Genomic DNA, 14690 nt, shown 5'->3' with positions numbered 1-14690 from the left:
ATGAATTTTAATACAACATAAACATCAAATAACTAAAAGTCAAAAAACGTACTTTTGATTCGAAAAATTTTGCGTCACGTTGCGTCCTCTCACACAACCTAATAGCACGTGGCGCTCGTTTCGACTGAATGCGCTGACTGAGTGAAGGGGGCACCACTGTCTATCACTTAATAGCAGCGGAGTGGTATTTTGTCTATTAGATAAACCTACAGAGCAATAGTTACTTTCCACCCGCAGTTACCTTTGTCCCCGCTCTCCCCTATATTTCACTTGAAGAAGCATGCAAATTTTGCTTAGTAGCTAGGTAGTATAACTAAATATATACAAATTGAAGCTAAGCTAAGGTAAGTTATATAATAATAACATCATCGGAATACACATATGATTTTAATGAAATTGTCATTGAATTGATTTGTGCCTTATCGAAAGCCCTATTAATTAGAGTAGTACCTAAATATTTTTTTTCATTTGACGACTTCTGTATTTATTCGGTTTATTTAGTTCGAGTATCTAATGAATTCGATTATTTAGTTAATTTACATTTAAGTACGTCACATGTGACATGAACAGACAAGGAGAGCAAGATAAAATATATTGTTTTGTCTTCCTTCTTTCAATGGAACTTTTTTAGAGTTTCTCTTCCTCAAAGGAGGCTAGTGGTTAAGACGAAACTCAAAATACTCTCTTTTGCATCTTAAAAAAAACAGGATGGGTCACTGACCTGTCCCGGTAAAGTGAGGTAGTGTGAGTGACGTTTGCTTGTGTGTGAAATGGGGTAATTTGACAGAATCTGAAAATTTTCCCCGGGCATACCTCACCTTAAGAGTATCTCCATAATCGCGCAAATGTCAAATCTGACAGGTTAGATCTTAAACATATCGTTATCGTATCTTGGTGATGTCTAAAAGATATCTAATAGATGTCTATTTCAAAATCTGAATCAGGCCCAAAGACTGAGGCCAATTCGAATTGTGCGTAGGTACGTCCGAACGGAATTATGTCATTTCGTCATCGATCTTCACGTTTGCGCCAATACATATACGGACAAGTATGAGTGAAATACACGATAACTAAAGTACATGATTTTAATATCATTCTGGTGTCAGTGTACGTTCGAATTAGCCTGACTGTATCTCGCCTTAAAGCAAAACTTCTAAAAATAAAATAGCGGAAACGAAAGCTTCCGCAAAATGTCCATCAAATTATATGTTAAAAAAGCAATGACGTTTTTGTCCGACCCATGTCCACGTTGCGCGGGTTTCCCCTCACCTGTCAAACGATACCTTGGTGTAATTCCGGACTCTTAACGAGTGTTTGGGTCCAGGTTCGGATACCGGTATTTTTTATATGGAAACGTAAACGGTATTTTTATATGGAAACGTAAACGGTATTTTTGTATGGAAACGTAAACGGTATTTTTTGTGTGGAAACGTAAACGGTATTTTTGTATGGAAACGTAAACGGTATTTTTTCATTCTTTGTTAAGTAATTATTTCATTTCTAATTGGGCAATCTAATAATACGAAGTCGTAACTTAACCCTTAACATGGCAAGACATGAAATAATGTATCCACCTATCACGTGGAATGTTTTTGGGGATAGTAATGAGTAAAAAAGTACATAATTTGAGAAAAAAAAATTTAAAGCATTTTGAAAGCAGGGTTTTCAGGACGTCCGTTAAAACGGACATTGCCACGAACCTTATATATTGATTGCTCCCAAGGTTGTCCTAAAAAACGGACAATGCCGTTGTGCAGTTTAAAAATATATTTTTTTTTAAAGAATTACAGGGCAAGAAAATTAAAAATTATTTCAATAACTTTAGTGAATGTTTGAAAAATATGTTTAATTCGATTACTAAGAAGAAAAAACTTATGGGAAACATAATAATACCATATTTACTTCTAGTGTTGATGTGTAAAACGACCCAAGTACAGGTATATTAAACAAAAAATATACATTTTAAAGCTACGTATACATGGAAAATAGGCTCATAAAGCTAGTTACACATTACAATTATTGTAAGTAATATTACTTTACTTAAATGACCACACCGTTTATCACTATGGTCTCACAGTTGTATGTCTTGCTTGTGTTCTTATTACCCGAACTATCTGAAACCAAAGCTGTTGGTAGACTGTAGCTGTAGTTCCAGTAAAAGTTTAGATATTTTTCAGTCTCAATGGCCTCTGGCAACATTTTGGGAATATATGGTTCCTCCTTGGTGAGAACCAGAGTCTTATCTATGTCATGCTCCCAGACCGCAGGCTTTAGTTGGCGGTGCTTGACATCATCAGCTATAATATTATGTTCTTGTACCCTAGTAGAAATGCTTTGCTTCGTCTGCCCGACATATGAAAGACTAGATTCGAAATTAGCTATTTACTCTCCTGAATTCCGTAGAGATTACATTTTACAGGCCTCAGGAACTGAAGCATCTTCATCATCGACTTGAAATAGGTTTTAACCGTAGGACATTTCAAGACGTGTCAATAATTTGGATACTAAAGCGAGTTATGCGTTTAATGGCGAGGAATTAGGTTTTGTAGATGGAGTACTAGAGGACAGGTCGTGTTTAGGTCATCAGGTCGATTATCATGAACAACTTTTTTTCCCACAAGGACCACGTTAGACTTCGAAATTATATTTAATTACAGACAGTGCCATTCACAATGAAGCGCACTAAACTTTAATAGCATGACAATAGGAATAAAAGCACGCGTGTTCATAAATGAACATATATTTGTCCATTATATTTGACATCCTCTTACAAAGTGACCTGGCTGAAAAAGAGTCAGATTGGGGCAAGGCAGATGTACAATCTGTCTCTAGTAAAATTTCGTCATTGTCGTCTTTTTTGTTATCTCACTCTTCTGAGTCAGTTGGTGGAACCACCTGAAATTAAAATATAAAAAAATGTACACATATACTTATGTATAACGTAACTCCAACGCAACAATAGCCTATAAAACGACGATAAATGAAAAAAAAGTATATACCCTATGTATGGCAATGTCCGTTTTCTGTCACAATCTTGTCTCCGCACAAACCGGCACTGTCCGGTGTTTAGGACGTGCTAAATGGTACTTTGTTACCAGTATTATCGACAATGTCACAAAAATGGGACAAGATATATTTCGAAATTTTTGACTTAGAATTAATCTATGATTTAATGAGCTTTATATAAAATAACAATGTCTAACTCATCTAGTAATAATATCAACAGAAAGAAAACACTTTGGCTATTTACTTTATATTCTATGGTGTCAGGAACATACTCTGTCGCAAATTCAGCGAATTTCAAATTTCAACTGCAGCTTGCGGATAAACCGAATTTTGTCTGATATTGTCTTAAACTAGGAAAAAAAGTACAATTCTCACACTTTTTTTAACGTACTTTCTTTTCTAGCCTGCACTTAGTGTTTAAACTTGGCGCCACATTTAGTACCTGTACTAAAAAAGTGACACAAACGCTTTAAGGGTTAAATACACAACTGTCCTACATTTTGAGTTTAAAATAATTAAAAAAATATGGTTATTTTGAAGGTTTTGCAAAAAACCGGTGCCGTGAAACCAGGGAGGTTTGGATTCAAAATTACACCAGTACAGGCGTGGCTCACTTCGCATCATCGCTACAAGTACATGCGGCCCACACCAATTTTGGTGTCTAGCCATTGTAGTAGTAGATAGTTGCCGCGCACCGCTATATCAGTCAGTCTTGGTACAAAATCTACTGAAGTTGACTGACGTAGCATGACGTATTCGAATGTTTCGGAGAAAATATTCTTCTTCTTCCTGGCGTTATCCCTGCATTTTGCCACGGCTCATGGGAGCCTGGGGTCCGCTTGACAACTAATCCCATGATTTGACGTAGGCACTAGTTTTTACGAAAGCGACTGCCATCTGACCTTTCAACCCAGAGGGGAAACTAGGTATTATTGGGATTAGTCCGGTTTTCTCACGATGTTTTCCTTCACCGAAAAGCGACTAGCAAATATCAAATGATATTTCGTACATAAGTTCCGAACAACTCATTGGTATGAGCCGGGGTTTGAACCCGCGACCTCGGTTTCGGAGAAAATAAGATGGAAAACAATTATCCACTGCATCTGTACACACAATGGGAATACAGCCTGTCTGACAGGCTGACATTAGACCCAATTCGGATACCTTTCATTATTATATTATAAGCATAATAATAGCACGCTATTAGGATTTATGAACAGAGCGTAGGTAGATAATTAATCATTTGCAGTTTCTGTGTACAGTCAGCGTTAAAAAATCTGTAACAGCTTAACAAAAAGATTTATTTCTTTATAATGATGTAGAATAGAGTATGAAATATAGAGATCGGCCGCATATTCGATACTTATTCGGTATTCGGCATATTTTTCAATACTCGTATTCGGCCGAACAGTTCGGTTCGAGCTACCGTATATTTACCGAATAAACAAAGCTAGATTTAGTGATTTTCCTTTCAATATATCTCCACAACTAGGCATTTTTAAATGCCTTATAGAATGTATTCTACTAACGGAATTGAAAACGAGTGGTCAATACTAGATTTCCAATAACTATTGCACATAGTATTTCAAAATCAATTCGCCGTTTTCCACAAATTTTCGAAATTTAGCGCTCGAAATTCAAAAATCGGTCCTTAGGGATCCAATATCTACGACTCTTCTCTTTCCGCACACACTAACAGCGCACATTAATCTCAAACTGTCTGAAAAACAAAACAGCGACTGGTCGCATTTTAGGCGGCTACAGCAGTCGCAGTCGCAAATTCGATCAGTCGCTGTTTACAGCCCGTACTGTGTAGTACAGTCCGACGAAGCAAGCGTCAGTCTTCCGCCGAACGCCGCGCAGTAAGCACGCGCGCCCGACGCTCGTGACATATACCGAAACTTTCACTAGTATGCCATGTTCGGACTTTGAGGTGTTTTACGAAAAAGGTACCAGTGTTTTGATGTAAGACGAGTTTAGGGTTACGATTTTTTTAATGCTTGTTATCGTAAGGGTTGGTGAATAATATTATTTTGTTTATTTTTTTCATGTTAGTATATTTGGTTCGTAGGAGCTAGTAGGTAATGTATGTACACTAGTGATAAATAAAAAATTGATGATTAATTTATGTCATTCTGTTGGTTGGAAAACCAACCCCACCCCGGCTTCGCACGGATTACACAAAACATCATCAAATTATATACGTAAACCTTCCTTAAAAATCACTCTATTGATAGGAGAAAACCGCATGAAAATCCATTCAGTAGTATTTGAGTTTATCGCGAACATACATACACACAAACAGACAGACGCGGCGGGGGACTTTGTTTTATAAGGTAACGCGTAAACAGTAAACAAACACCTATCTTTAGGTAGATTTAACTAGATAAATAAAAATTATGTTTTTATACCTAAAATCGTGAGGGATGCGTAATTTAGTACGTTTGAAATTAATGATGTATTACGTTTGTCCACACTGTAATATTTGATTACTTAAATTATAATATGCTATGCTCTATACTCTATAATGTCGCTATAACTTTATATACTTATCGTATACATTTTTTGCTGTATTTAGAAATTGATATTTTAGTTTCATACTCACGAATTAGTTCAATTGGGCTTTTTGACAATTTAAGGACTAGCTAGACAATTTAAAGTATTGTAGGTCACCAAATTTCAAAAATTACTTCGCTTTGTAAACACACGTCGAACATTAATATTTTTAAAACAAATTTTTTTTGAGTCTTGTTTTTGAAAACAAAAATACTAATTTTACCAAATCAGAGTACAATTTACAAAACATATTTTTCTTTTAATTTATTAATAATAATTAACATTTACGTATTAAAGAACTATAGAATTTATGCATTTCGACTAAAATCAAGCCTTATAATTTAAACATTCCAAAATAAAGTAAAACTAAATTATTTATTTACCAAAGTAAACAAGACCTCGTGATTACACAGAATAATTAATTACACAAAAATGTATTTAATTAAATTTGATACACACGTATTTATTTCAATTACCTACGCTGTAGATTTGTGTTGATGGCTTCGAGCAACACGGAAGGGAGGCGGCGTTCGCACTTGTCGGAAGCCGGTGTTGCTCGAAGGTTGATGGTATTAAAATATCTTATACTTAACAAAAAAAAATATAAGAAGTTTCTTATGCATACTCAGTTTAATTTATCAATCAGCTGTTGAAAATAACATGTAGATAGCATGTTGGTACAACTTGTTACATTGTCCATATACGAGCCCCGATGCATATGTTTTCGTCAGGTGACCCCATTTTTTGAGGTTCTCGCGTTTGTTCAAAACTAATGTTTTTGTTTAATAATTTCTAATATTTAATGCTTATACTAATGTAATTTAATTTTATATGGTAATACTCTGCAATAATTAAATCCAAATACAAGAAATACCGTTTGTACTGAAAGAAAAAAAATAATGATTTTATATATTTTTTTTGACGGGTAGGATTACAACATATGTGAAAAGGGCTATTACCAGGGCAAACAATAGGGCTCTGCCAATGTACTGACAATTTTGTTTCGAGCCCATGCATGCAGCAGTGCTGTAAGAGAGGACAATATGATTTGGACAACGTTTTTGAAAAGTCCTTTTTTTCAGCAATAAAAGTCTTATGCAATTTTATTATCCGATCAAAATAAACTACATTAAACATTGCTATTATGGTTCCCATTACTGGGTCATTATATGTTCATGTGTAAAATTTATTAAAATAAACAAAATTGTTGCGCGGAACTAGACGAAAACATATGCATCGGGGCTCGTATTATTAAATTTGATGAAAACCCGTAAATGACAAAATCAATATTCTACGTATTATACGGCACGGTCCAAGGTGAACCAAATTATTACACTAACGAGGGGGATGCGGATGATGATATAATGACGTCGAATTTATACTCATACTCATTCTTTATTGGTGATAGGTAATTACATTACAATTCAAATTATTTATTTAAAGACAATAATGGCCCATAATAACAGCATTTTTTGTTTTTATTTAGAACACAAATAGTCATAACATAATAAACATATTACATATCTTGTACACAATGTACAGAAATTGAGAGATGATACAAACAGACCTGGAGGTTCATTAAACACAATATTAATAAAATAAAAAGGTATAAAGGCATGTCTCATAATCATCATCAGTATTTAAAAGCTATGCTCTTGTCGGTAAAGTAATCGCCTCTCTTCTCTTTGCTGGGCCAGCCTTTTAACTCCCTCGTACGACACGTCAGACACAAACACACTTTTATTTGGCTGACATATGTGAGCCTGGGCCTTCCTCTGCGTCTTTCCCTCAATCTTGCCCTCCAGGATGTTTAAAAAGAATCTGTCGTGCCGTATCAGGTGGCCAACCATCTTGCCCCTTCTGTTAGCTATTGTGTCTAACAGGCATCTCTTCTCTCCTGCCATGCTCATGATGCTCAGGACCTCTTCGTTCGTCTTTCTTTCTTTCCAGCTAATCCTTAGCATCCTCACATAATCATGGCCCATAATAATGTAATCTCCTAATTACATGTCAGCTTTTTTTTTTGTAATAGCCTTTATTGCTGATACTAAACATAAATAAAACATATTTTACATACTTAAAATCTTATTAACTATTAGCACATCGGTTTTCCGGTTTAGTGGTCAGCGTGTCAAGTGACACATAGGCCTCATTAATAATTCAAAAGGTACATCATTAATTCAAAAGGTGGGGAGATGATATTAAAAAAATCGGAGGAGTAGAATGGCCCAAGAAAGCAGCGGACAAAACAGAATGGAGGAAGCTGGAAGAGGCCTACATGTCAGCTTACATAACTAGTAAAAATAACATAAAAAATAACACTTAACACTGTATAGCGGGGATGACACATATGATGAAGAAAAGAGCGTATTTCAGGTGTTCATAGGCAGAGGTTCTTTCTTACTATCAGGCGATTCATCTGCTAGTTTGCCTCCTATGTTATAAAGAACATTACAATTTTATATACATACTTAATCTAGTTTCGTGGTAGTATTTCAACATCATAATAAAGTAGATGCTTAATTCAAAAATGTTGAAATAATCAAAAAGTGCAAGCCCTGAAAGTTTCAGAAAATATATTTTTACTTACTTCAGACAAAAAACATGCGATTCGTTACATTTAATTAAATAAATAATTGTATAATAACATTCATAATGTTAGCATGTAAGTACTTTGTATTACTTATCAACCCAATAGGGGTTTTCGTACAATTATTTATGAGATTAACGTTAATTTATTTATTGCTGTTATAAAAAGTTTTAATTTATTCACGACACTTATGGTCACCCTCTGTGTTACTGCAGTATATAAAAATCATTGTTTACCTATAAAAATTCACAGTTTAAACGCGTTTTCAATCCATGAGAGGCGTGCGGTTTCACGCTGCGCGGGATTAAAAATGCCCGGGCCAATTTGGAGGATCCAATTTAAAATGTTCGTGTTCGCGTGAACCATGGGATGGCTTCCATGAAAATTTAAAAACGTTGAGAGAATGAAAATTTAAATTCGTCGTTCGTGGTTCAGAACCCCTAGTGTAAATTTCATTCGATAGCGTGACGCGCCGTTTGCGTCATCTCAATTTTTGTAGGTATGGGATTTTAACCGCACGCCAAGGGAGACGTTTTGAAATAGAAATAGAAATATTTTTATTCGTGAGCACAAACACAAAATAAAAACTTATACTGAACAGAGAAAACATAAAAAAGAGAGAGTGCCACGAAATGGTCTCACCTCAGCATGTTGCTGGCGACTTCCAGCGCTGATCTTCCGATAAGACCATCCGGTGAAACAATCACGACAGGTAACATGAATAACAAGAAAATTATTAATATACATAAAGAATAACAACAAAATTAATATATACAAAAAACAAATATAGTAATAAGAATACAAAAGACAAAGATAGTAACATTAGAAGAGATTAGTACATTATAATAAATTATTATGTATGGTATTACTCCGTACAAAATAGCTGTTATATTATCAGGTCAAACTCATCTTGGCCGTACATTACGCCTGATATTACAGCTAGCGCCATGCGGCAGCTTCGCAAACTAAACTAAAATGACAAATGAAACAGGTCGATTTGTTACGAACAAAAGCAATTAATTATTTTGGAAACTCAAATCCCATGCAAAATTGCTTAACGCGAACGCGTATATCACGTCATGCTGTCGAATGAAATTTACACTAGAGATACAGGGTAAACTGACAACAGTGATAATCGTTTCGTTAGCATTAGGATAGGTATTCTATTTATAAAATTCCCGATGATTACACTGGATTACTGTTTTCCGTTGCAGCGTTGACGCGGGCAATGTCACTGTCCATCTCAAAAAGGCGGATTAAGGTATTTCTACCAGCGTGGTAGCACGGACGCATTTTTATCTGTATTTATGCCTGTCACGTTCTAACAAGTGTGTAAGTGCGAAAGTGGCAGGCGATAAAAATGGAATCAGCAGCCCGCAGAGCAACGCAATTTATCAAGGAAATTGACAATGACATCGATCGTATGACGCTGCTTTCTCTGCATACCTATGAAGGTGGAAATTCAACGTATATTCCTTTTATGGGTTAACAGGCGTTTTATAGGATAAAGTGGCAGGGCATTAATCAAGCCGGGGGTAACCCCTCACATCCCTCATTTGGCTTTTGTTTAAAGTATTCCTATAAACGTCAAATTGGAAAAGTACCTCTAGGTCTAGAGTATATTTCATTCGATAGTGTGACGTCGAGAGTCTCATTTTTTATGAGATTTTGAGTTTCCAATACGTCCTGCTTGGCGCGCTGTTCAAAATACCATACAAAATGAGAACGGAAACGCGTACTGACACGCTATCGAATGAAATTTACACTAGGGGTTCATAAATTGAGGAATTCAGGGAAAGGAAAAAAGAAAAAAACAGCCATTTCATCAGAGAAATATTTGATTTATAAAATTACCGATCATTTAAAGTTAAAAGCGACAATTCTGCTGTCTTGCGTTGTCTTCCAAATATTTTACGAGTTTTTTTCCTTTTAATTATATAAAAGGAAATTCCTTTTTACCTTTAAAAATCGTCGAGACTCAGGGGCTAAAAAATTGTGATAATATTGTTAAAAATAATTGATTGACACCTGAAATCTTTTGCTTATTTTACGATTAAAACGCTCTAATAACAATCGACTTGGTTTGTTCAATCAATTGTAGACATTTTATTCTGACAGGTACCCTCTTCTTCGTTATATTACACGACACGTTATTGACGTAGCGTCGTTTTATCATTTGCAGATATTTTGGAGACCGTTTTAGAGAGAAATAAGAGTAGCATAAGAAAAGAGGTGTGCAATAATAGTATATTGTGTCACAAGCGAGCAAAATGACACAATTATATACTTACGGCGTGGGCGTAGTCAGCTTTTGAGAAAAGGTACCCCTGAATATAAATTTGTATGCAATGGTGCTAAGCTAATAGTATTGTTGACTGTACATGGAATTATGAGCGTAGTGAGGGATTCAAGTATTAACGCCCAAGGTGGAATCCACGTAGGTAATCGATTATAAAGAAATTGTTATCGGTTACCTATGTGCATACTATTTTCATATTTTATTGAAATAAAATGCCCTAGAACAGAAAAGTGTCACTTTGATCCCTCCTAGCAGGGAAGAATTAGCCCTTTGCTGAATAGGTTAAATGAAAAAAAAAATATTCGCTCACATTATAGACGGGTCTAACGCGAAAATGTGAGTTAATATGTGTTCAAAACGCGAAAGTTTAAAACATTAAATTATTTATTGTTTTCTAAGTACCCACAATTCAAGTCAAGTCAAATGAATTATTTGTAAACATAGATAACAGTGTTGGTACAAAAAGTATATGAGAACTATGTATCGCCGATAGGCATACAAATTTGAGATTAGGTATACATATACCAATTAAAATACATTATTTCATGCGAGCTTTTCATCAAGCTTCGTAGTTCTTAATTCAATTCCTCAATTCAATTCAACTCATTTCAATTCAATTCAATTCAATTCTTACTGTGGGACTTAGTGGATCTGTGTAAGATTGTCCTATATCATTTATTTATTATATACCTTTTTATTAAGCTATTAGAGAATGTACATACATAATCTAATCCGTTACCTTTAATACTAACTTTTACTTTTCGATTTCGCCGAAGTAGAGTAAGTAAACAATTTTAACAAGCACATTTAGCCCGCCATTTGTCCCATTAACTTGTTTACTTACCTTAGCGAAGGACACGGATTCTCAAAATATTTACTTCTAACTTTATAATTTCAGGGAATTTGTGCCGAAATTTGATTTACCAGCTTTAATTAATTTGTCAATGTTGTTATTGTAGCAATTTTCATGTACATTTAAGTGATTGATGTTTGTAAATATTTTTGGAGACTGAAGGAATTTATTGGTAATTATTGACAATAGTTTTCAGTGGGGACTTTGACATAAAAAATTACGAATTAGTGGCAAAGACATAGAAAAATTAATATGAAAAAAGTAGTTTAACGATACCAAAAACTGAGTACACAGTAAAATCGTATATTAAAAAATAGTTTTTCCATGTCAAAATTCCACGTCTTAGGCTATTACACATTTTAATATTTTGAGATTAGTAGTTAAGATTGTAAATATGCATGCCTTTTTTATGAAATAAACAGATTAAATTTTAATTTTTAATTTTTTTTTTTAATAATAAGTTTTTACAAGCCAAGGACCGTGTTTTCCTTGGATAAGGTCAACGCGTCCCAAATTTATCTTGTTCTTCCACATATACTCATAGTAAACCCTCTTCTTGGTTCAGGGGTTACCATAGACTAGGAATCCTCTAGACCGAGTTTAGAGCAATTATTTCATACAACCGATGATGCCAAAAATGCGGGGGTGCGCGGGACGAGGTGAGCGAAGTCCCGTGCCTTGATTGGTCCGTTCAAAGACACGGACGTTACACAAAGACACTTTCGACTCGAATATGGAGTAAAATTACCGTATGCGTGGCAGATGGGGTAGCGCGACTATGCTCAGTCTGGAGGATGTTTTGTCTGTGGGGGTTACTAATACCTGCATATGATGCGGAATGGCATCAAAGCGTTTTTTGTCCTTAATTATTGTAAAAGTATGTGTCATAGGGTAGCAAAATAATATTCCTCACTACGCTCAGAATTCCATTTTAGAATCCCTCGCTTCGTTCGGAATTCAATGTACGCCGTAAATATGTCATTTTGCTCCTTTGTGACACAAACTAGTATTAAAACATTCCACAGAATCAATTACTACCCTCGTTTTAGTTCGGGATTAACACGTGTATGGCTACATGTGATGCGGGATGGCATCAAAGCGTTCATTTTCCTTAATTGGTGTGAAATGGGACTTAAAGAGAGCGGAAAGCGACCAAGTTTGTCAAAGCAGGTGTAGCCATAGATCACCTCATATAGATTCCGTTTTAAAAAGCGTTTACTCATCTTTTCGGGTGCCGTCTGCTACCTTCTGCACCTTCGACAGAGCAGCGCTGAAAAGTGACCGTGTGCTTTTTAGGGACCATTGGCGCAGATTTCCAAGCCGCGATATTCTTATTCCTCCGACAAATATTTTACCGTGAATCTTCCCTTGTAATGTTATCAACTGTAATAACTTTATATTTGACTTCTCAATGAGAAAAAAAAAGAGTTAAAAGCAACCAAAGAGCTTATAAGCGGTAACTTTATAGACGGTCTTTCCCACCTTAGCCCTCAGTATGATATGGAAGCGCTAATCTGTAGTGCCCGCGAGTTCTTACATGCTACATCTACAGTAAAGTGATCTGTGGAAACGCTAATTACAGAGTAGGCCATGCTCCAAAACGTGGCTTCAGTCGACCTGAAAAGAAGTTTTTGCATCACTTTTCTTGCTAGAGGCTTTTTAACTTTTGAATTCTGAGCTTGATTAGACACTGTTGTGCTGCTTGCTAGCATAAAATACAAAAGTGTCATTTTTGTTTGAGAAAACGTTTTTTTGACACTGACGGATCCGATCCATATGTATCGTATGGAGATCAAATTTTTGAGGTTTATTAAAATTAGAATAAGGCCGTTAGTATACTCTGTCTTAGCTCTCAATTTTTCTAATCTCGGTAAGCAATCGCTCTCACAAAAACCCCTTTATCATTCCTTATCTCATAAAAACATCTTCAACTTTAAATAACTTCCGAAAGTAACATTGTAAACAACCTAACCTTTGAAATCTGCAAAATATTTCGATATTTCTCGGACAAAATAGAAGTATTACAATATAAAAAGGTTTTCTATCTCTCCAAAAATGAGTAGTCACTTAAAAGGGACAGTCACTTGTAAAAGAGGTCCGGTATCTGATCCAAACGGGACCTTAGATAAGTGTATTATTTATTTTCATAGCTAGATTGATCTCGTCCTATAATAATATGGAAAGAGAATATCCTAAGAATATAACAAAATAAAGGAAGAAAATAGGATATTGAATTTTAAAATACTGGGCATTGAACTTTATCCGGTCCCGATTTAAGGTACCATTCGGGTTCAGAATACACCAGCATTACTGCTGCAGTATTGCGGCGCGACACTGGTTAGGTATCTTTAGTTGTAAAATTTTAGCGGGCAAAATCAAAATATAGTAATAGCGTTGTACGGGCATGTGATGCGGAGGGATGAAACGCGAAAGATATTAGAAATGACGGTCGAGGGATCTAAGAAGAAAGGAAAACCAAGGGAAAGGTGGATGGATGTGTGAGAGATGATATAAAAAGAAAGGTGAATGATGAGATGATAAACGACAGTAAGGTATGGAAGAAATATGCTGCGCCGACCCCAAATGATGGGAAAAGGGCCAGAAAAACGATTGATGATACGTTGTTTTATCCGCTACTATTAAAGGTACCGTTCAGATTCAGACTTCATCCGCATTAGTGCTACAGTAATGCGGTTGCGACTCCCGACTGTATTGCTGCCAGAAAAGGTTGATGTTGCTGCCCGGGTTTCAAATATTTGCGGCAGTAATGCATTACAACTGCAATGTAATCGGCAGTGTAAAGGCATACGACCTAGCAGGGAGGATGAGAAAGATGATTAAGCACTCTTCGTTGGTCTTCTTTATATTTTTCCATATACTTTAGCTACGTTAAAATATTCGACTAGTCTTAAAATGGTATTTAGGAATACCACCCCGCACACATCAGATTCTAAATTCAAATAATATGTAACTGTTGCCATTCACTGATCAAAAAGGCTGTAAAGGTTGCAGCAGTAACATCGATTTTGTCATTTGCGGCACTCATTTCACTGGTAACATGCTGCCAGAATTTCCTGGTTTTAAAATATAAATGGCAAATCCCCTATTAAAAACTCGGCGCGGTCGCCAGGCAACAGGGAGCAATTGAGACGGATTTATTCGATGTACTCTTAGGGACCTCTAGTTATTCCCATTGCTTTCATGATTACAGATGTGCGAATTAAGGAAATGGTTTCGGAAAAATCTTTAAAATTTCACAGAAATATAAGAACCTTGATGATTGTTAATACGACAACGGTTTCACTCACTTGAATTTTTAGTCGCTATTGGCGACATGTTTCGGGCCTGTCGGGGGTCTAGTGAGTGAAACCGTTGTCGTATAAAAA

The 14690-nt window shown here is 35.7% G+C and overlaps 1 protein-coding gene across 1 annotated transcript in view; it reads left to right on the top strand.

The window, feature by feature from the left end:
* The first annotated feature begins 4853 nt into the window (after positions 1 to 4853).
* The window catches only part of LOC134666825 (uncharacterized), an 80436-nt gene continuing 70599 nt past the window's right edge, over positions 4854 to 14690 (top strand). Inside the window, exon 1 of the mRNA XM_063524143.1 lies at positions 4854 to 4955. The gene's annotated coding sequence lies outside the window, so the exon portion shown is untranslated. The remainder of the gene's footprint in view (positions 4956 to 14690) is intronic.

This window comes from Cydia fagiglandana, chromosome 8 (assembly GCF_963556715.1).
Source record: "Cydia fagiglandana chromosome 8, ilCydFagi1.1, whole genome shotgun sequence".
NCBI lineage: Eukaryota > Metazoa > Arthropoda > Insecta > Lepidoptera > Tortricidae > Cydia > Cydia fagiglandana.
The sequence above is the reverse complement of the archived record's forward strand: the minus strand, read 5'-3'. Positions and strand labels throughout refer to the sequence as shown.